Consider the following 22,498-nt stretch of genomic DNA (forward strand, 5'->3'; position numbering starts at 1 on the left):
GGAAGGAAGACTGAAGGGCCTCTCTTCAATAACTTTGGGATAGGGGTCTGCTGCTTAAAGAATGATACGGCTGGCCTGGAGGAGGGTGGACAGAGATGCCTAGAGACACCCAGAGCTGCAGAAAATGTCCCTGTGATTCATTTAAAATCGCTAGCACGCACACATACACATCCGGTGTTTTCGTTCAGCTGATTTTATTATACAAGTCTTCCATAGTCACTGAAGACAAATTAGACAATACAGATAAACAAAAACCAAGCAATGTAATTCAGCCCCAAGTCCACCTCGAGCAACCAAGAGGCAGTATTGTCAAGCAGCCAGGGATGCAGCACAGGTATCTGCTTCGATCTGAGTTCACTCTTGGCAGCTGTGTGACTTTCAGCAGGTTGCTTAACTTCTCTGAACGATAGTTTCCTCACTTATAAAATGGACTCTGTTCTAGAAGCAGAGCACTTAGCCTCATGCTTGACATGGAACAATCACAAGACAAAAGGCAGCTATGGTGACCCTCTCTGGGTGTGTGGCCTTCCAGACACCACCCGCATTTTTTAGGACAAATTGTTGAGAAAAAGAATTCACAGAATTGGGCCAAGAAACCTTCGAGTTCCTGTGCCACTCAGCCTCTAGGATCCTAGTATGCAGATGTTGGATTCTAGTATGTGGATGTTGGGTTCTGGGGCAGGGGCCTTCTTGCCTCCAGGCCTCAGTTTCTCTGTTTGGATTCTCAGCTCAGGGCTGGAACAGTTGCTCTTAGAGTCATATCTGTCTGCAGGCCAGGTCTGGTGGCCTCCAACACCAGCTGGACCATCTCTGTGCCCTGGCCCCTGGAGATGGCCAGGAGGCTGGCCCAGGTTGTTGGTGACCCGGGCAGCTGAGTGCAGTGAGAATCTCTAAACCATGGCAGGCCTTTCCCATCCCACTTTCCCAAGGCCGTCGTGAGCTTTTTTAGACTAAGGCAGCATTGTGCACCGTGGCAGGCCAGCCAAGCCAAATAAACGGGTGCACCCAGCCCTCCCATCTAAGCCACATCAAATAACAACTGTAGGCCGATTACACCAAGATGCTGAGACAGACATCGGGGGAAGCTTTCCAGTCCACTGACCCTTAGGGCCTGGGGAAGAAGGGCCATAGAGATTCATCCACTTATTGACTCATTCGCTCACTCACTGGTTCATTCATTCAGCAAACTCCCAGCCCATTGTCTCAAAGTCAGGAATTGTGCTAGTGCCGGGGATTCAGACCGAGCAAAACAGCGCCTGCTTTCAGCTCGCCCCTGGGCTGGCAAGGACATAATTCCAAGAGGTGCCGTCAAGACACCAGCACTTGCGAGCTGTGATCCGGGAACAAGGCATGAGTCCTCCTAGCTTGTGAGATCAGGGAAGACGTCCCAGAAGCAGGGACCTTTGAAGCAGGCCTTGAAGGGTGGGTGGGAGCAGGTCAGATCTAAAAAGAGAGGTAGGACTGCCCCGGCAGAGCGTACAGCGCGAACAAAAGCTGTGTCGATGAGTTGATCGTTGAAATCACAGAGTGACAGAGTGAGCACTGGAAAAAGATGAGAGATCAACTTGTCCCGTTCCTTCATGCTACAGGTGGGGAAACAAAGGCCTGGGACGAGCCCAAGGGCAGCTGGCATTGCTTTGCAGGGGGAGGGACCTGAAAACTTTGCTGCAGATGACGTCAGTCACCAGACTTAGCGGTCCAAGGCCTCGAGGTTCAGGGGCAACTGGAGACCGGAATCTCGGGCCAAGCCTGTCTCTTCCCAAAAGACCTACAAAGAGACAGTGTGTGCTTGTTTCTCACACCTGTCTTTATTTGGTCAGTTACTTATCTTTACCAATATAATAAGCACCCAGGGACCTGGAGTTCTTTTCTACTTTTAGGTAGCAGAGAGGGCAGCAAAAAGTATGTTTGAGGGCTTTAAGGCAGATGTGAGGAAGAACTTTCTGAGAGTGGACCAAGCTGAGCATAGGAACTCAGGCCAGAGAAGAAGCCCCACGGGACCCAATCCTCTCATCTCTCTGAGCTCCCTCTCCAGTCCCACCACGGTGGCTGCCCTGCTACCCTCAAGGGAGCTGTGCGGCCTTTTCAATCATGAGAAGGGCCCGAAATTCTGGGGGTTCTCCTGGAGCCCACAGGGGTCCAGATCTAGGACATGGACCTGTTTGGGAGTCTAATGAAGACTGTCGACCCCATCCCAGAAAATTCCACCTGTCCAGATTTTATCTGCTGGTTCAGCAGGTCCTGAAGCCTGTCTGTGGACCCCAGTGTGGAGGGAGGAGGTTCAGGAGGACTGAGTTCCAACACGGTCCCCACCACTCACCAGCTGCGTGACCTTGAGTCACGCGACAGCTCTGGGCTTCGGTCTCCCATTATGAAAAGGAGGGTAAGAGCACCTGCCCCACAGGGCATGGCAGGAAATTGATGCATGGAAAGCACTGGGCACAGAGGCAGAGGATCCCTGCGTGTGCCCTTCCCTCCCTCCTGAAGGGCTGGAGACATAAAGAAAGAAGAAATGCCTGCAAAACTTCCCTTCAAAGTAGAAGGCTGGGGCTTCTGTTCACTCTTCAAGGCTTTCTGACCTTTCTACAAAGAGCACATGTCACGTGCATATAGAAAGGCTATTACAGGGGAGAAGGAGAACCAAAGAGGAATTATGAATAAGGTTGCCCCGTGAAGCCACCCTAGGTATGGTGGCCCTCCAGCCCCTGCCACCTCTTCGCCATGGCTCCTGTTCCAGTCACAGCACTCAGGCACACTTTTGTGTATTTGTTCAGGTGGTTCTCTCTACCTGGCCCTTCCTTCTGCTCTTTTCCACTTGAGAAACTCCTATCCACCCATCAAAGCCCATCCCAGAAGGCCCCCTGCTCTGAGTTGGACAAGCTTCCCACTGCACCCAGCCTGCCCACAGGGCTTTGGTCTCCCTCCAGTCCAGGCCATCACACTGCCCTGCCATTTGCCTTGACTGTTGAGAGCAAGAACCCAGGTCATTGCCAGCTGGTACCCTGCTCTGAGGTGTAGCTTTGTGACCTCGGGCCAATGTCAAATGAATGAATGGACAAGTGAGTGAGTTTTCCATGTCAAAACTTGGCTCATCTCATTGCTCATTCCCGGGAGTTTTTGAGAAGATGAGCATAACCTGATTCCGGATTTTATAGTAAAGCGTGTGCTGGATGGAACCAGCCAGAGAAGAGAGGAAAAGGTTGCGCTGAGGGACAAACTAACTGAACTCTAACTCAAGGCTAATGCTTCTCAACCTTTTGTTCATTATCACCCTCTGCCCCTCAGAAGCCTTTATAGACAGTTTCTCCTAATCCCTTCCCACTATAAAATTCTAATATCCCAGATACACTGTATGTCTGTTTAAGTACCGCATGTATAACCATGATTTTACAGGGACCAGTTTTTGCCTCCTGGGGACCAGGAAATGCCTGCTCTAGGGTGGACAATCATTTGTACTGTGGCCTTTAGCCTTCAAAACAGTCTGTGGGGCCGGCACCACTATCCCCATTGTACAGACTTGTAAACTGAGGCACGGGTGTTAGTTGTGAGTGGCGGGGCTGCGATGCACAGCCAGGACTTTCAGGACGCAGATCCCTTGACTTGCCTGCTGCCTTGAAGGAGAGGACAGGCAGCTGCGCGCCGCTGGGAAGGAGCCCTTAGCTGGAAGTCAGGCCCTCCAGCCACTTCCTGCTTCTGGGCCTCAGTTTCCTCCCTCCTAAGTCAGGTATCATGAGCACCCCTCAGGCTTCGAGCCTGAGCCTCGGAAAGGGAGGCTTTGGAAGCCAGGGACACTGGGTGGCCTCCCCTGAGGCAGGAGCTGCTGGGGTCAGGTGGAGGGAGGGGATGGCTGAGCTGCCGAGCCCAGAGACCCAGACGTCTGCTGTGCTCCTGGCTGGCGGCTTCCCAGGGGTGCTCGGCTGGGAGCCTGGCTGGCCCCGGCTTTCCCCAGGGCCTGATAAACCAGAAAAAAAGAAAGCACGCTGTGAAGGGAAGGAAGCACCAGCAGACAAAGGAGGGAAGGGCACGCTGATTCCATCGGCTCCAAGCCCTCAGCCACCCTGGCGGGCTGGGTAGGGCAGGACGTGCAGACGGGAGGCCTGGGGAGCTGGCGGCAGGATGCTGGGAGCCGGCTGCCCAGGGATCACTGTGCCCGCCTGTCCTGGTGTCCAAGCTGACTGGGGTGGGGACTGGGGCCAGGCCAGCGGGGATAGGCCCCTGCTCACTGGCCCTACCGTCTCACTGGAGCCTCCTCACAATTGTCCCCACGTACAAATGGTATCTTGGAGCCACTGATGGGGCCAAAGTCCCACAGCCAGTCAGCAGGGAGCCAGGCTGGGATCTGGTTCTTTGGCTCGAAACTCCATGCTCTCTCCCACCTCGTTCCTCACTCAAGCCTGCCAAAACCTGATTCTCTTGTCCACCCAGAACACAGAAATCAAATAGACCCAGCTCACGATGTACCGGACAATTTCTACGTTATCTGACTTAACCTCCGCAGGGCCCCTTGAGGTTGGTTGGGTTATCATTCCTCCTTTACCAATGAGGACACTGAAACGTAGGGAGCCTGAGTGCCATGCCCCGGGGAACCGTGATTGGAGTCCAAGCCCATGCTCCTTGCGGCTGAGTCTCTGCCCCTGTAGGGAGCAGCTCTTCCCTTGTCTGCGGGCTCCGGGGTCCCAGGCTGGGGGCAGGACCCCGCCTAGACCCCGGCCCCTGAACTAGGCAGCCTTCCCTCAGGGCTCGAAGGGGAAGGGCTGAGAGATGGGGAAGAATAACTAGACTTTTTTTTTTCCTGAAATCAGTAACCAGAAAAGATACCCTAAAACCTGCCGACAGAAGCAGAAAAGGAGTGAAGCCTGGTGCCTCCTTGGGGACCCAGTGGGATGAACGACACCTGGGTGGACTGGGAATCTGCAGGGGGAGGCACAGCGTCCAGCTCAGCCACTTGCCTTACTCAGGACAGGGCAATGCATCCCTAGCTGGCCGGGCTGGTGAGAGGAGGAGCAGAGAGAATCTGGCCAGGGGCTCTCTTGCTTGGCAGTGCCGGGCCCCATCTTGAGGCTTCACCCCGGACAGTTGGGTTCAGCCTGAGGTTTTCAAGGTACGCCGGCCGCAGCTTTCATACACTGACTGTGATCCCTGGGGACCTTCCTCAAAGACTCTAGCCTCTCCCCGCAAAGTCAGAAATGAGGCACTGGAATGACTGAAACAGTGGAGGAAGGAAGGAGAGCAAACCTCAGGGATGTTAACAAGCGAGTCGCTGCCGTGGGCAACTGGGCTTCATCCTGCTGGGACCCTCAGAGGGCAGAACGCGGCTCAGACAGGAAGGGGAATATTATCCCCTTGTTCCTATCACCTGGGGCCAAAGGAGAATGATAAGTGAGCTGCAAGGCAAGGAGCCATCACTATACACCTGTTCAGAGCCAGCTGCCCTGGTAGAAGCTGGAATAAATACCCAGGTAAGTGGAGGGGATGTGAGGTGGGGCTCAAGTGTTACCTGACACCCTGTCCCCTGAGGCATCCCCTTCTCAATCAGAGGTCCCCGGGCCAGGGGTACCCAAGGATGGGTCAGACCTGACACCTGCCCTCCAGGAACTCACAGCTCCTCACATAGATCGTCCCACCAGGAGACATTGACAAGCATACCCACCATTCACACAGCACCTCCTGCGTGCAGGGTACCATCAGAAGCCCTTTAAGACAAAAAGCATCTCCATTTGGCGGAGTAGCACACTGAGGCTCAGGGGGGTTAAGGACAGTCCCAAAGTCTCACTCCAAGCCTGAAGCCTTCCCAGTGTTTCTGGGTGGGGACGGGAAGTACTGGAGAGTCTTAGAGAAGGGAGGCTGCCTGGATGAGGTGGTGCTGGGTCTGTACCTTGGAGGCCATGCGCACCTCAGCCCCTGACTGCTCTCCGTGCCCTGTGTCTTCCCACAATCATGCCACTTAGAGTCCCCAGGAGCATCTCATGAAGGCCTAAAATCACAGCTCATCAGGCTGGAAGGGACGTGGGGCTGGCTGGCTGGCTCAAGTCCTCTGCCACCTTCCTGTGACAAAGCTGAGGCCCAGAGAGGGACGAGATGTGCCCAAGCTCACAGAGCACGAGGTGGAAAGCCAAGGGAGGGAACCCAGGTCTCCTGACTCCCGGTTCAGTGCTCCCTCCCACACAGGCAGCACCAGCCTGGTTCCCCAGGGCCCCGTCTCCACTCTCAGGAGTAGAGCTATCAAGGTGACTCAGGTTCACACCTTTTTTTCTTGTTCTATGGCTGAATCTCCTTCCTGTTGTGTGCTGGGCTCAAAGCAGAAAGTTGCAGGGAACTGGGAAAGCCTCAGCTTGCGCTGGGGTGCAGGAGGAGCCGTGGGTGAGAAGGGGGCAGCAGGGCAGGGCTAATGGACCCTGCATATTACAGCCAGGGAAAAAGCAACAGGCTCCCCCTTCCGCCCCTGCTACCCAGATGTCCCCCGCCAGGTCATGGGGCAGAGGACCCCCCCACTCACCGGGGCGCTGGGGTATTGAAAACAGTGTTGGTACTGAGCCTGTATGATCTAAAGTGCCAGAGATAGGAGCTGGGGGAGAATCCAAAACACAAAACAAACACATAACCGCCCCCGGAGGAAAAGTCCAGAGTCTGAATTTTAAACAGGAAGAACTAGGCGTCAGACTCAGAGGAAGATAACAGGGCCCGGCTGAGCAAAGAAACAACAGAAAAAGACGGAGGAAAGCCGGGGGAGGGTATTCCTGCCTGGAGTCTGGGCCTTTCCCAGATCTCCCTCGTCACCAGGGTGCAGGGGTGCCGGGATCCCAGCTGCCACACGGTGACGGGGCACAGCCCACCCGGGGAACCGTGGGAGGCCTCCTTGGAGAAGCACTTGGGTGTGCACAAAAGAACATGGCTTGGGAGTGGGGGCAGGCAGGCAGACCAAGGCTGGATCCTTGGGCAGGTGGCTTCCTGAGCCTCTGTTTCCCCTTTTGGAGAATGTGACTAAAAATGCCATCCTTGGAGGTACAGACTAAGGAATACAGGAATGGCCAGGGATGGGCACACAGTAGGGCTAATTTTATCAACCCAGAGATTCCCAGGGCCCACTGGCCCAACAACGGAGGACTCTCTCCTCTTTAGGAAGCAACAGGGGCTCCCAGGTCCTCACCCTCTGCAGGCCCTGGCAGCCTGGTGAGTCAAAGACAGTCCTTATGGGACCAGACAGACAACCTCTAACCCATTCGTCTGCTGGGACTGCCGTAATAAAGAACCGCAGATGGGATGACTTAACAGAAATGTATTTTCTCACCATTCTGGAGGTTAGAAGTGTAAGATCGAAGTGTCAACAGGGTTGGTTTCCTCTGAGGCCTCGCTCCTTGGCATCTCCCTCTGTCTTCACGTGGTCCTCTCTGTCTGTCAGTCTGTCCTGCCCGATCTCCTCTTCTCATAAGGACTCCACTCATTTTGGATGAGGATCCACCCTAATTATCTCCTTTTAATCTCATTACCTCTTTAGAGACCCTATCTCCAAACACAGCCACTTTCTGAGGCACTAGGGGTTAGAACTTCAACGTATGAATTGGGGCAGAATGGGGCCGGGGGGTGGGCACAGTTCAGCCCAAACCCCAACCACATGCCCCTCTGCCAAGTCGCTCCATTCCAGGCTGCATCCGGAATCCTCCATTCTGGCATCGGAAGGAGCTATAACCATCCTCAAGTCCAACTCCTGTTTTCCCAGAGACGGTAAGTGATTAACCCAGGTGACAGAACAAAAAAACATCCATCAGAGCCAGGCTCCTGGAGGAGGGCACATTCCAAGAGACAATGATCGAAAGAGGACAGTCTCCTGTCCCTCGGCTGAGAGCCCCCACAGGTGACACCATCACATCGCGGAGTTCGGCCAGCTCAGAAGACTGTGGGCTGGAAGGCTCAGGTGAGGGCAGGGAGGGGGACATACGTCAGCCTGCACCTTACTGGGAGTGCCAGAAAGAACACAGCGTGAGTTTGTGTGTCCTTCCTGTGCGTGGCCACAGCTCAAAGTGCTTCACGTGGATCAACTTGTACAGGCCTCACAGCAACCCTATGGAGTATGTGATGAGTCTTAGAAACATTTTCAGGAAGGGGAAACTGAGGACTGGCGGAGTGATGTGACTAGCCCGTTGCCACACCTCTGTGAGTGTGCGTGGCACTGCCGGGACTCCAACCCAGGCAGCCTGGCTCCAGGGACTCCCGTCTCAGTGGCAGTGTTTTACCGCAAGCAAGGTGGCATGGAATGATCCCTCAGCTGGTCATCCGACCTGCATTTCTGTCACTTGCCGGGGAGGCCTTAGGCCTCAGTGTCCACACCTGTCATAGGACAGATAAGATCAGATGCCTTGAGTCCAAGACAGACGAGCCCCTTCCCTCTTCCCGGCCCCTTGGAGGCCTTCCTCGGGTCCAGAAGAGCAGTCTTGGTCCTCGCTGCCAGGGAGCAAAGTCGCAACTCAGGGACCCGGGGTCTAGAGGCAGAGCAGGGAACGAGGCCAGCTGCAGCCACCGCCACCTCTGCGCATCCTCCACCGCCCACGCTGGGGTGGCCCTGGCAGGAGGGGCTGCCATCTGCTGGCTCAGCAAAGTGGTAAAGTCTTCTCTGGGGGAAAACCATGCCTAGATCACGGATCAGGAGGCCTGTGGGTTGGTCCTGGGTACGGCTGGCCCTTCCCTCCCCAGGCACCACCCCTGGTTCCCCCCCAGCCGGCATTATCAGGGGACAGACCTCACCTCCAGAAGGCCTCCGCAGCCTCTCACTCCACTCCCAGCTCCCCACCCGGGGCAGAGGCCTGGAGGTAGGAGCCTCGGGGTGGGACGGTGTCTGTCACTTAAATGGCTCCGACCTATGGTGGCTGCCTCACCAAACCACAGTATCCCCGCCCCAGAGAGTCCCCAAAGCCGTGAGAGGGAAACGGGAGCCGCACAGAAAGCTTTGGTGACGAGGAGACGCGTTACTGAGATATTGGCAAGTAAAAAAAAGAGAAAATTGTATAAAATTGTATAAAACAATATGTGAAATATTCTATAGTCTTCAACACACATATACATGTTGATATTTTAATACACCTGCGTAGAAAAAAGAAGCTTCACCAAAATGTTAACAATGGATTTCCTTTCTTTTTTTTTTTTTTGCTTCTGTTTCCTTATGCTTGTGGTAAGGTCTGTTTTGAGACCAACAAAAATTAATTTTATAAGTAAATATACACAATAGAGTAATGTCAAATACATATATACAGAGCTTGGACACTTCCCATGATAACCTCTCTCTTTGGACGATTGTAACCCCCTCTAGTCTTTTTTGAGTTCTCATCATGGACTTCACCCGTGCCCTTCACTTCATAATTTTCAAAGAAAAATCTCATCCATTATGTCGGTCCTCAGTGGGTGAATGAGGGCCGTGAGCACTAATGCATTATGCAGATGAGGAAACTGAGGCCCAGAGAAGAGCCGGGACTTGTTCCCAAGTCATCCTGCAAATGAGAAGCAGAGGGGGCTTCACCCCCTGCTTCTAGATCCCTCTGGACTATGGGGGGTTCCCTCAGGGACTTGGGGTGCCTGGGCCAGGGCTTTGGACATCAGAGGGCTGAGAGCAGAAGGCACTGGCACGGACTCTTCTGGACCCAATGAATCACTATCTTGCTCTGAAACTCTCTGCCTCAGTTTCCCCAACTGCAGAAGCACAAGCCTGGCTTTCTCCCTCTCCACCCCTCCATCTTATAGTGGATGGAGGGACCCCCCTCCCCCGGAATATGGTCTGGGTCTGAGCCACCTCCTGTTCTCTGTCGTTTGCCATTCTCCCCACCATTCTTCTTGGTGCCCACAGGGCGCCCCATTTCCCTACAGGGCCCTGGATCCTTCCTGGAGGTGCGGGAGGGGCTCACTGTGCAGCCCAGAGCAGCCAGCCAGTGCCCTTCTCTGGGCGGCGGCTGCCTCCTCCGTGACCCAGGAGGATGAGCGACGCGCCTGTCCGGTCCTGCAGGACGAGCATTAGCTGAGCACAGAGCTGCCCCGACAGAGACTCGGGCTAAGTTCGGGCAGCTCCGTGGCTGCACTGTGGACCCAGAGACAAGTCCGGGTAGATGACTGCGCAGGGCCCGGGAAAGAGCTCGCTCGCCACGGAACAGCCAGCAACAATACGGTACTTCTCTGGGCCTCGGGTTTCCTCTTTGTGAAATGGGAGGTCATTCAGAGGGCCCCAAATGGCCAGTTTGTATAAAACAACCACTACAGGAACCACAGTTTCTCTGGCTCGGCTCCTGGCCTGGGGGACGGAAAGGCGGAGGTAGCCAAGATCAACAGTGGGCTTACGTGGGCCCAGATACCCACTGTGACTGCTGTCCCCGAAAAACTTGCTGAAGGTTGGGTGCTTTTGCTGAATGAGATCCCCAGAGGGTACGTTTCAAGGAGGGAGGGGCAGGGCCATATGGGAGCAGAGTGCACCTGGCCCCAGGCCAATGTGGCCCCCGGGGCGCGGGAGCTGCCCTCTGGCTCCACACACCGAGCAGTGTGGCCACAGGATAATAATAGTGGCATTTATAACAACCCACACTATGAATCACTCACCTTGTGCCAGGAATGGTAAGTGCTTTATTAGGATTCACTCATTTAAACGTCAGACAGCCCTAGGAGGGAGGTTCTATTTTCATCCCCTGGCTTGCAAATGAGGAAACTGAGGCACAGGGAGGCCAAGGAGCATGCCCAAGGTGAGGCAGCCAGCAAGGGCAGAGCTGAGATTTGAACCCAGGCAGCCTGGTGCCAGTATTAACCCTTTAACCACTGTGCTGCACTGGCGCCCAGGAGACCCTCGCTCCCTGCCCCAGCGGGCCAGCCTTCCTGCTGCTCCTCTCCCTGTGCACAGGAAGCACTTTCCGGGCCTGACTGGGACACAACAGAGCGGGGGACACATTAGGAACACAAGACCAGCGTCCCCTTGTTAACCCCCACAACGGCCCCATGATGCTGCGGTGCCGTCTGTCTCCTCTTTATCCCTCTACGGGTGGCTTTGTGAGGCTGAATGAGGCGGTTGCCATCACACACCATGCAAACAGCATCCATCACTTGGCTCCGTGTATGTGAAATTGAGTAAATGGGCAGTGGCACCAGAGCTGAAACTTGAAGCCAATCATTGGACTTTAAGTCCAGCGCTCCTTCTGCTGTGCCCTGCTGCCTAGAAGGACTCACGGTCAAGACTGAGCCCCCCGGGAAGGGGCCAAGGGCATGGGCTCTAAAGCCAGGGGTCCAGACTGCCAACTATTGGTTGCTCTGGGCAATTTACGTCACATCTCAAAGCCTCAGGCTCTTTGTAAAATGGGGACCAGAGGGTTAATCTGCGGCTTTTAGAATTGTGCCCAGCACACCATAACACTCCGTGGGTGAGTTATTATCAGGGAGCTGCAGGAGAGAGAGAAGGTGAGGCAGTCAGGAAGGCTCCCTAGAGGAGGCAGGAGGACTGATGGATGGGGAGGAACTAGACAGACACACGGCAAGCAGGGGATTGTTCCAAATGGTGGTCATAGGGAAAGGGCACTGAACAAGGAGTCAGAAGGTTTCAGCCCTTGTCCCAGTGGCGCCACCAAAGTGCTGTGTATCCTTGGGCAAGACACACCCCATCAAGTAAAACAAGGCGGGCAGCTCAGATGAGCGCTCAGCCTGGCCAGTTGCCTGTCCTGGTTCTCACTTCCAGAGCAAAGGTTTGAAGGCTGGACTAAGCCAGGTGACTCAGGCAAAGGGGGAGGTGAGGCAGGGAGGGAGATCCTGGATGGACAGAGAGACAGCAAGCCAAGGGAGACATTTTGCCAGAATCAAACTTTTTCATTCCAGTGCGGAGAGCTTTCTCAGAGGAGAATTAGAGTTTCAATATTTTGGTTATAATGAATCTCCAGGCAAATGTTCATGGTGGCTTTGTTCCAGCGGAGGGACTGCTGGTGGCTTTTTTTTTTTTTTTTTTTTTTTTTGCTTATCTCTGTATGCTAGCATCTTGACAATGACCTGACTATATGTTGCTGTATGGTAAAATATATAATAATAATAATAATAATAATAATAATAATAATAATAATAATAATAATAATAATAATATAATAAAAGCAATAAGTTTTCAAAGTTATAAAATTAATGGCAGTATTAGTTCTGATTCTTACTCTAGGGCATAAAGGCTTTCTTTCTTTACATGGACAGCCTCCCTGTGACACGGTGAGACTGCTCCTGGGCTGGTGCCAATGTCATCTCCTCAGTGAGGCCCTCCCTGATGACCTGGGGGTGCTGAGAGCTCACAGAGAGGGAAGAGAGAAGGCCACGGCCCGGCAGCAGCAGAGTAATCCTGCACTGGTGTGCGTCCCAACGAGACAGGGAGTTCAGCCAGGGTGCTCGGGACGGCGGTGACAGCGCTGCTCCTGCTCCGGCCCCCAGACTCCTCCAAGGGAGGCTGCAATCTGGCCCCAACTCCCGTTCACAGCCTTTCGTGTCCTCAGCGATGGTAACTAGCATGACCTGTGCTTGCTATGCTCCTGGCAACGTGCTAGTCTAACCACTTCCAGGAACCATTTTATTCAACCCTCACAACTCCCCTCTGAGATGCCCAGGACCCCTCTAACCCTTGCAGGGCCCGGGGCCCACTTACCCTAGGTCTAAGCATTTTGAAGTGATAAGTCAAATCAACCACGTGAAATGTCCCATCCTCCTGCCTTGATAAAGTAGCAGATGGGCCTTCAAAATGACTGGGAAGGAAAGGGTCACATTTAGGTTTCTTGACTGCCTCAGAGCTCCTCTCCAGGACTGGTGGCTCCCACCCCAGCCTTTCACTTCTCTTTCCACCACCAGCCCCATACCTCCTACGAACAGAGGCCCCTAGGGCAACCTCCAGCCGAGGGGTCCTCACACTGGCATCCACGTCTGCCCTCAGGAGGACGGGCCCCTGGAGAGGGCGCAGGGCCATCTGGGAGGGAATTCTCAAGTCCCTGGGGCTGCAGTAGGGCTGGGGGTGGGGTGGGTGTGGGCTCTGGGCGGGCACATCCTCTGGCCCTTGGGGCTTCTCACTCCCTGAGAAGGACTTGTCCGGGGGAAGTGTCAGACCTTGGCATTACTGCAGGTAGATTCAACCGCTGTCTCCATTCTACAGCAGGTCTCTATGCAGCCGTGATAGGGCTACCCCCTGGGCAGAGGGGGGCTGTTGCCCTAGTCTACAGAAAGAGCAGAGAAAGGATTGGGGCTCAAGAAGCTCCCTTCTAGGCTCACGGGGACAAAACATCAGAAGAAAATAACTCCAATGCCAGGCAGAGGAAGCTAGGAGCTGCGTTCAGCAAGCCTCTGTATTTCAGATGGGCTGGGAGGGCAGGAGAGGCTTTGGACCAGGGGAAGAGGTGGGGGAAACTTCAGGCAGAACTTAGAACACAAAAAAAGGCTGAGAACGAGCAGGACCATGTCCCTGACTTCTCCACCAAAATGGGGTGCCATCAAACCCAGACCACAAAGGGAGCGCCCTAAAGAGGGAAGCCCCACACCCCCAACTTCCCTGTCCTCAGCACTGGGTCTGTTCACCCACTCAACAAACATTTCTCGAGCTCTTGGCCATCGTGCGGTCACGCGCCGGGGCACTGGGCATGCGCAATGAAGGCTCTGCCTTCCAGGAACACCCAGTACCACAAAGGAGACAGACACACTCATAAATCAGAGCCCTTTCTACACGGCCTTGCAATTATGGGGACCCAGAGCCACATGGGAGCCACAGGGGAGCGACCAGTGCCTGGGAAGGAGGCAAGGGTGGGGAAGGAGGAGTTCCAGGGGAGGGGACAGAAGGGACAAAGGCATGGGGGCCTGAAAGACACCCCACCCAGGTTAGAGAGTGGCAGCGAGACTGAAGCAATTCGGGTTGGGGGGTTGATGAAGTAGATGGGGCTGGGGAGGCAGGAGTGCTTCAAAGGCCATGCTAAGGCGTTCAGACAGTCCCTCTCGGCAGTAGGGAGCCATTACAGGGTTTTTAACAGGGCTGTGAAGGCTCATATTGCATTTTGGAGGTGGAACTTGGGGAATTCTGGAGAAGAGAAGGAGGAATCTGTGTGTGTGTGTGCGTGTGCGTGCAGGGGGTAGGCAAGGCTGGGAGCAGGGGAGTCCTGTTAGGGAACTGGGCTCAGGGTCCTGTTAGGACGAAAAGAGGACTGACCCCTTGAGGGGATGGAGAGCAGAGCCAGGCTGGGGAGATAGTGGGAGGCAGGAGTCACAGAATTTGGTGACTGTCCCTGGGGAGTGAAGGGCCAGCAGGACAGATTCTAGCCTGGGTCCAGGTGGTTAGTTCACCCCTCTTCAAGAGCTGGGGCAGGTCTGAGGAGAAGTGATGAGTATGTGGTCAGACCAGCCTCGTGGGAGAGCCTACAGGAATCTGCGAGTGGTGGGGGCCAGTCCCAGGCCTCCCCTCTGCCCCGACTGTATCCCCCATCTCCAGCCTCCAGCCTCCAGCACTTCCTGTCCCAGCTACCCCATGACTAGTGGGGCTTCAAAGGCCCCTCCTCCTTCCCCCCTTCCTCTCCCAGAACTACCCCCAACCCCAGCCTTGGTTTGGCCCAGCGAGGTCAGCCAGGCTGCAGTTTGGTCTTTCTGGGCAAGAAGCCAGGGGATGCGCTGTCTGGGGACCAAACCCAGTAGGAGTTAACAGGCCTTGGGGGACTTAGGCAGTGATCTGAGTGGCAACCCCATCGCCCCTGGTTGGACCTCTGGGATACAGGGAAGAGAGGTGAACACAGGACCAGCCCGTACCCCTTCCTCCCTGGGCTCACAGACACACGGAGTCCCTGGCCCATCCTCACATTTACCCTGAAGGGGAAGCAGGGCCGGCATGTCTGGCCCCATTGCTGAGATGAGGACACTGAGGCCCAGGAAAGCCAGATGCTGCTTCTCTGATCATGCTTCCCCTCTGGCTTCAGTATCCCCACCTCTTACAGAGGAAGTGCTTCAGGGCTCCTGAAAGAGAGTGGGATGGAGCCTTGGATCCAGCCCTGCTGCTCCCCTGCCCTGGGGTCAAGGACAAACCTTTACCAGCTGGGCCTCAGTTTGATCATCTGTATAATGAGCACGGCGGTGCCTACCTCCCCAGGGGCCATGAGGACTCCACAAGGGCGTGTATGTTACAAATACAGCCCAGATCTGGTACCCGACAGGTCCATTTCCAGAGAGGAGGAATTTAGACCTCACATACTGAAGAACTGCCTGATGATTCTATAAGAAAAATACATTTTTTGGATGACTTGTATAATTTTAAGAAAATATCAAAAATTAATTCTTTAAAACCCCAAAGCAAGTCTGCAGCAGACCAAGCCCTGGGCCCCAGTCCTGGCTCTCCACACTCACCAGACACCCCCACCGCAGACTGACCCCTGGGAAAACAGCCCCGCCGGCTCCCCACCCCGGCCCAGTGCTGTCCCTGGCAAAGGGCTGGGGGCCACTTTCCCAGCAATGAGGCCAGCTCAGTCGGGTGGGACGCAGTGGCGACAGCTGATAAGCCGGCCTGTTTAGTTCTGTCTGCGGCAGGCCTGGGGGGAGGCCCAGGCGGCAGACAGTGTGGCTGTGGCCTCTTCCCCTTCCTGGGCCGGCTTGGTGCCCCTGGGACTGGCTCAGCCCTTGCCAGGGGGTCCTGCAGCCACTGTCTGCGGGGCCCCTTGCTGGAGTGAGCTGGGCGTTGGGGTAGGGATGGGCAGAGGCAACCGTGGCTGTTGTTTTAGGCTGTTTTCTCTTTTGGTGTAGGTATTACATTCTCTCCGTTTTAAAAAGCTCCATGGGGTTTCTAACCCTCATCTCCGGTGCCCCCTCCCCCAGGAGTCTCCCTAGAGGCAACCAGGGTCTAGGAGCAAATACACACTTGTGTATCCCCGCTATGCTCCCCACCCCCACCCTGAATACTTCCCAGTGCCTGCATTGGGGTGTCCTGATGGCCTTTGCCCGTGTCTCTGGGTACATCTTGGTCCCCATGGGCCACGTTCTCACTGGCCTCCAGCTCTGCCCGCCTATGTCCCTCTGCCAGGCACACTCCCCTCTGCTTCCCTCTCCAGCACCTTCCCAAGCCCCTCCTTTCCTTCTTCCATCAGCTCATTCTTTCTCATCCTCCAGGTCACAGCCTAAACACCCTCCCTCCAGAAGTCCTCCCTGACCCCAGGCTTCAGTCCACCCCTGCTCAGTGCTTCCAGGACACCCGAACTTCTCGGCCAGGCCGACCTGGGATGGCTTGTTAATTATCTGTGTCCCCACTGGACAATAGGGTGGCCGACCTGTCCAGCTCACCACGGACTTTCCCAATTTGGGCACTGATAAGCCCACGTCCCAGGAAAGCCCTCAGGCCCAGGCAAAGCAGACAGCTGGCCACCCTGGTAGATGCTGAGCTCCTTGAGGGCCAGGACGAGATCTGCCTTATCCATCCCAGTACCCCCCCCAACCCGGGTACCCAGAAATTCCATAAGTATTTGCTGAATTATAAAAATAATAGCCCACTTATGTAGCAATTACTCTGTGCCAGGTACTATTCTGAGCACCCTACACATACAAATTTATTTAATCTTCACAACAATCCAATGAAGCAGAGAGAGGCTCTAGCAAGATTAAGACACTTGCCCAAGGTCACAGCGCAAGGGTGGGGGTGGAGCCAGGGGTTCAAGGGTCTTCACTCTTGGCCACCCTGGGTACACGGCTGTTCCTGGGTCTCCTGGCCCGACCTGCACAGGCTCTTACAGAGAAAGTTGGACAGGAAGAAATCCCCCTCGGGGTTCCCGCAGCCCTGCGGTGGGCAGCCCTGCCGGGAACACAGGACTGGCCAGAGCTTGAGGGAGAGACCTCATGTTAGGCCCGTGTTGCTGGAGTGGGGGGTCCTCCTGGGAACCGCATCCCGATGCCCCAGGGCTTTGCTGCCAATTTGGGAATTCTCTCTGCGATTGGAAGAGGGGGAGGCTTGGTGAGGGAAATTAGGGGAGCAATAATCATTGTCCCCATTTTACAGGGGTGCTTACAGAGGGTTAACGACCTGTTTTCTGAAGGCCTGAGAGCTCTGTATAGCTGCCCCTTCAACAAAGGACCCCCTTTTGCTTTAAAAAAGAAAAAGGGCTGGGGAAGCCTTTCCTACACAGAAAGCCTCCTCTCCGATGTGGAGTCCTGGGGCCTCAGCCCTGGCTCAGGGTCCTTCCCACTCTAGCTGTGTATCCATGGGCAGGTTCCTAAGCCTCTCTGAGCCTCTTTCCTGTTTCGTAAAGTACCTACCTCATAGAATTGCTTGTGGATTAAATGAATTAATAAATACAAAGTGTTTAGAATAGTTGTGACACAGAGTGAAGGCTGGGTAGGCACTGATGGTGTTATTTCATGTTTATGTCATTCCGTCTTCCTATAAAGCCCTTCCCCACAGGTCCATGAAACACTCTGCAAGACTTTCCCGCCCCTGTGACTCAAGGCCACCTCTGTGTGTCTGAGATCAGGGGACACTCTGCACCTTAAAGGTGTAGCCTCATTCATCATTCACAGTGACAGGACACCGAGAATACAATCAACCCTTAACCTAATCAGTTACAATAAACCGTTGGAAACACAATGACAACGATTGTGGAGATCTGGCTGAGTGGCTTCTGTCAGGAGGCTGAGGGTGCGGGCACGCCTGCGTGGAGTCTGGAGCAGTCGGTGGTGATGAGGAGCGTGGGGGTCAAGGGTCTGACGTCTGGGTTTGGATCCCAGTTCCTTTGTGAGCTACCTGTGTGAGGCTGGGCTCAGGGCCGCCTGCTCCTCGTCTGGAAGATGGGGGAAGCAAGCACTGTCCTCACAGCGCTGTGAGGAAGACACGCTGGGGTGATCCACTCGAAGGCTCAAGAAACTACAGCTGTGAAGCCTCAGGCAGGTACTAGCTGGCTAAACGTCAGTTTCCTCATCTAGAGCTCTACAGGGGAGCAAATCCACCCAGTAAACCCAGCTCACATGGTGCTTTAGAGCAACGCGCTCAGCACGAAGCCGGGACAATGATGAATAGGAGTATGAAAAAGGACATATATATATATATATATATTTATATATATATATAAAACTGACTCACTATGCTGTATACCAGAAATTAACCCAACATTGTAAATAGACAATACTTCAATAAAATAAAATAAAATAGACAATGTGGTGCTGGCATACAGAAAGACATATAGACCAGTGGAACAGAACAGAGAGCCCAGAAATAAACCTACTCATGTATATGGTCAAAGGATCTTTCAACAGAGATGCCAAGACTACAAAAGGGGAAAGAATAGTCTCTTCAACAATTGGTGCTGGGAAAACTGGATCTCCACATGCAAAAGAATGAAGTTAGATCCTTATCTTACACTATATACAAAAGTCAACTCAAAATGGATGAAAGACCTAAATGGAAGAGCTGAAGCTGTAAAACTACCAGTAGGAAACAGGGGAGAAGCTTAATAGTGTCGGGTTTGGCAATACTTTCTTGGATATGACACGAAAAGCACAGGAAATAAAGGCAAAAATAGACACATGAGATGGCACCAAACTTACAGACTTCCACAGAGCAGTGGAAACAATCAACAAAGTGAAAAGGCAACATACAGAATGGGAGGAAATATTCGCAAACCATGTATCTGATAAGGGGTTAAAATCTATAGCAAATCAATAGCACAGAAATAAATAAATAACTCAATTTAATAGAATTACCATATGATCCAGCAATTCCATTTCTTGCTATATGTCTTAGTCCTTTCAGGCTGCTGTAACAACATATCATCAACTGGGTGGCTTATAAACCACAGAAAATTATTTCTCACAGTTTTGGAGGCTAGGGCTTCCAAGATCAAGGTGTCGATATGGTCAGCTTCTGGTGAGAGCCCTCCTCTGGGTCGCAGACTGCTGATTCCTCAATGTGTCCTCACAGGGCAGAGAGCAAGGAGCGAGCTAGCACTTTGGTTTCTTCTTAAAAGGGCACTAATCCTATCATGAGGGATGCACCCTCATGGCCTAATTACCACCCAAAGGCCCCATCTCCAAACACCATCGCATTAGGATTAGGGTTTCAACATGTGAATGTGGAAGGGCACAAGCATTTGGTCCATAGCAGTGTATATCCAAAAGAATTGAAGACAGGATCTGGGGGAGATACTTGCATATCCATGTTGATTACAGCATTATTCACAGTAGCGAAGAGGTGGAAGCAGCCTAAATTTCCTTTGAAGGACAAAATAAAACATAGTATGTATGTATACAACAGCATGTTATTTAGCCTTAGAAAAAGAAGGAAATCCTGTCAAACGTTACAACGTGGATGAACCCTGAGGACATTAAGTGCAATGTCAGTCACAAGAAGACAAATATCGCATGATTCCACTTACATGAGGACTCTAAAGTAGTCAAACCAGTAGAAACAGAAAGTGGACTGTGGTTTCCAGGGGCTGAGGGGAGGGGGAGATGAGACGTTCAGCTGGTTTAGAGCCTCGGTTATATGAGATGAAAAAGTTCCAGAGATCTCTTGTATAGCAACAGGCGTACAGTTAACACTACTGCACTGCACACTCAAAAATGGTTAAGATGCTAAGCTTTATGTTATGTGTTTCTCACCACAATAAAAAAAATAAAAGCCACTCTACTCAGCTATAAAAAAGAATAAAATAATGCCATTCGCAGCAACATGGGTGGAGCTGGAGATCGTCACACTAAGTGAAGTAAGCCAGAAAGAGAAAGAAAAATACCATATGATGTCACTTATATGTGGAATCTAAAAAAAGGGGACAGAGACAGATGAACTACTTATTATTTATAACTTAGATGATTGATTTTTTGAATATGCGTAAGCACATCTGACTGTCCTCTGTGATTGGATTACTGTATTCTGTTGATTCTTATTTTGTGGTTGGCTTTATGCCTTTGATAACTATGTAAGTTTAAAAAGCTAAAGCTCTAAACCAGTCTTCGAAACAATGAGCAGTACATGCATGTAAATTTTTTTAAATGTTCAGTATATTATATATATGTATTTACATGAAATATGTTGTGTATGTGCAAATTATAACAATTCTACCTGATAAAACTGAAAAAAATGAAAACATAAATAAATAAAAGGCACAAATCTTAATAAAAAAAAAAATACTGGCAGGGAGATCCCCCCATTCTAACCCAATTTCTGGTGCTTGTCCAGAAATTTCCTCCTTGTAATCACAGCACACAAATACCACTGTATGCTTCACGGGAAAAAATACTCCATTGTTTTATCCTTGCAAAAGCAATAATGCTTATTGTCAAAAATGCAAACAGGAGATGTGCAAAAATAAAACCCCCTGCAGCACACCGCACTGCTCAGAAGTGACCTCCAACAGTCCCCCACATCCCCTCCCACCCCTTCTACATATTTGCAAACACAGGCTATTCCTTCTCGCAAAAACTGAACCCACAGAGTGCATACCGCCTTGCAAACTCTCTTCTTTTGCTGTGCGAGATCAAATCGATTGAACTGCAGTTTTTCCAAACTACAACAACACATGCTGCAGTGGCAAACTAAAAGTCACAGAGATATGGGGACCCCGAGAGAGTGCCACCCCTCTTCTTCCCCCACCAGGAAATCCAGAACAGGCTGGCAGGAGCCTCTCCACGGGCTCACTTGCAGGGAAGGAAAGGTTCATATCCCTCATATTCAGAATTCCTACACGTGAAATGGAAAATGTCAAACTATAGAAAAATGGGCAAACAGATTGGCGGTTGCCAGAGGCAGAGGGTGAGGGGAATGGAGGAAGGTGGTGCAAAGGTCCAGACTTCCAGGTACAGGACGCGTGAGTTCTAGGAAGGTACCAGATGGCAACTAGAGTTAACGATGCTCTACTGCGTATTTGAAAGTGCTAAGAGAGCAGATCTTAAGAGTTCTCATCATAAGAAAAAAACAGGTAATTATGTGAGGTGATGAATGTTGACTAAATTTATTGTGGCAATCATATGTATATATGTACGTGTATGTATACATATATAAATATATAGCATGCATATATAATTATGTGTTACCCCTTAAATGTATACAATGTTATATGTCAATTACATCTTGATAAAAATGGAAAAAAAGAAAAATGGGCAAAACCACTGGCTACTTTCTTTTAATATTACACCCACTTTTCTTTAGGTTCATGCGAACATTAACCAAGTTATTTATCCTGGAGAAAGCTTGGGGGCTTACTTCTGTCTCTGTCTCTGTCTCTGTCTCTGTCTCTGTCTCTGTCTCTGTCTCCATCTCTGTCTCTGTCTCACACACACACATCACTTCTTTAAAGCACAAAATGCAATCATACTTCACACACTACTGCACAATTGCCCCTTTCTGCCTGACAGAACATCACAGACAACCCCGCAAGTCACCGCATACAGATTCAACCAGTGCCTTCTCAGTGGTCCGCAGCATCTGCCAGCAAGGGTGCAACCAAATTCATCCCCCGCCCCCCATGCCCTGGAGGTGGACGCTGGGATTGCCTCCATGAAGAACACTACAGTAAAAAAATCTGTATTTTTTATGGCTAGCATTGAAATTGGGCAATCAGTGGGGCAAAGGGCAGGCCCGTTTCTATTTTAATCGTTAGTGCTTGGTGGAGAATGGTATCTTGTTTATGGTTTTATTTGCATTTCCCCAACAAATGGGGAAGTGGTATCCTTTCTCAGGACTGCATTTTCTCTTCTGTGAAGTGGTTTTGCCCATTTTTCTATTCTTTGACTTTTTCCAGTTGATTTATAGGAATTCCATATGAGGGGTCATGCGGGATATGAGGGACACGAAGCTTTTATCTATTTGCACATAGTGGTGGGGAAGGAATAGCTCAAGTGGTAGGGTGCATGCTTAGCATACACAAGGTCTTGGGTTCAATTCCCAGTACCTCCCTAAAAATAAAATAAATAAGTAAACCTAATTACCTCTCCACCAAAAAAATTTTAAAAATAAAATATAAAAAATATTTATACATAACAAATACTTCTCTCCATCTACTGTCTATTGTCTCTAGACTTGTTTCCAGAGTCTTTTACCATGTAGACATTTAAAAATCTGATACGGTCTAATCTGTTTTTTCCTTTATGCTTCTGGTTTCCTGGGGTGCTTGAGAAGATCCTCCTTACCCTCAAGATTATTCAAGACTTTTCCTCAACTTTTGTTTTTACGTCTTATACTTTTACTTCTAATTTTTCATATTTAGGTCACTTATCCATATGGACGCAACCGTCTTTTTTCACTTATCACGTACATCCTTCCTCATTAGTTTATATTGATTATCTTACTCTTTTAAAATGCTGCATCATGGTCTATGAAAGATACACCAACTTATTTCACTTGGACTATTTGGGGGTTATCAAAGTTACTTCTTGTTTTAAATACTATTTACTACTAATAGTAACTACCAATTATCCAGTGCCTATTACATGCCAGGCACAGACCTAAACACACTCCACGTACTACCTCATTTAACCCTCACAACAGTTATGGGTAAAGTCTATTTGCTTTTTTTTTATAAAT

General features: G+C 51.6%; 1 long non-coding RNA gene across 2 annotated transcripts; it reads left to right on the forward strand.

Moving 5' to 3' along the window:
* The first annotated feature begins 4,862 nt into the window (after positions 1–4,862).
* LOC141577988 (uncharacterized) lies at positions 4,863–17,576 on the forward strand. Of its 2 annotated transcripts, none has more exons than XR_012507737.1 (3): positions 4,863–5,459; positions 7,643–10,147; positions 17,374–17,576. It is a non-coding gene; the product is annotated as an uncharacterized LOC141577988 (long non-coding RNA). The 2 variants fall into 2 exon arrangements; XR_012507736.1 differs by lacking the exon at positions 17,374–17,576 and having other exon boundaries at positions 7,643–7,722; positions 9,833–13,025.
* Positions 17,577–22,498: the final 4,922 nt, after the last annotated feature.

Source organism: Camelus bactrianus, chromosome 6 (genome assembly GCF_048773025.1).
Source record: "Camelus bactrianus isolate YW-2024 breed Bactrian camel chromosome 6, ASM4877302v1, whole genome shotgun sequence".
NCBI classification, from domain to species: Eukaryota; Metazoa; Chordata; class Mammalia; order Artiodactyla; family Camelidae; genus Camelus; species Camelus bactrianus.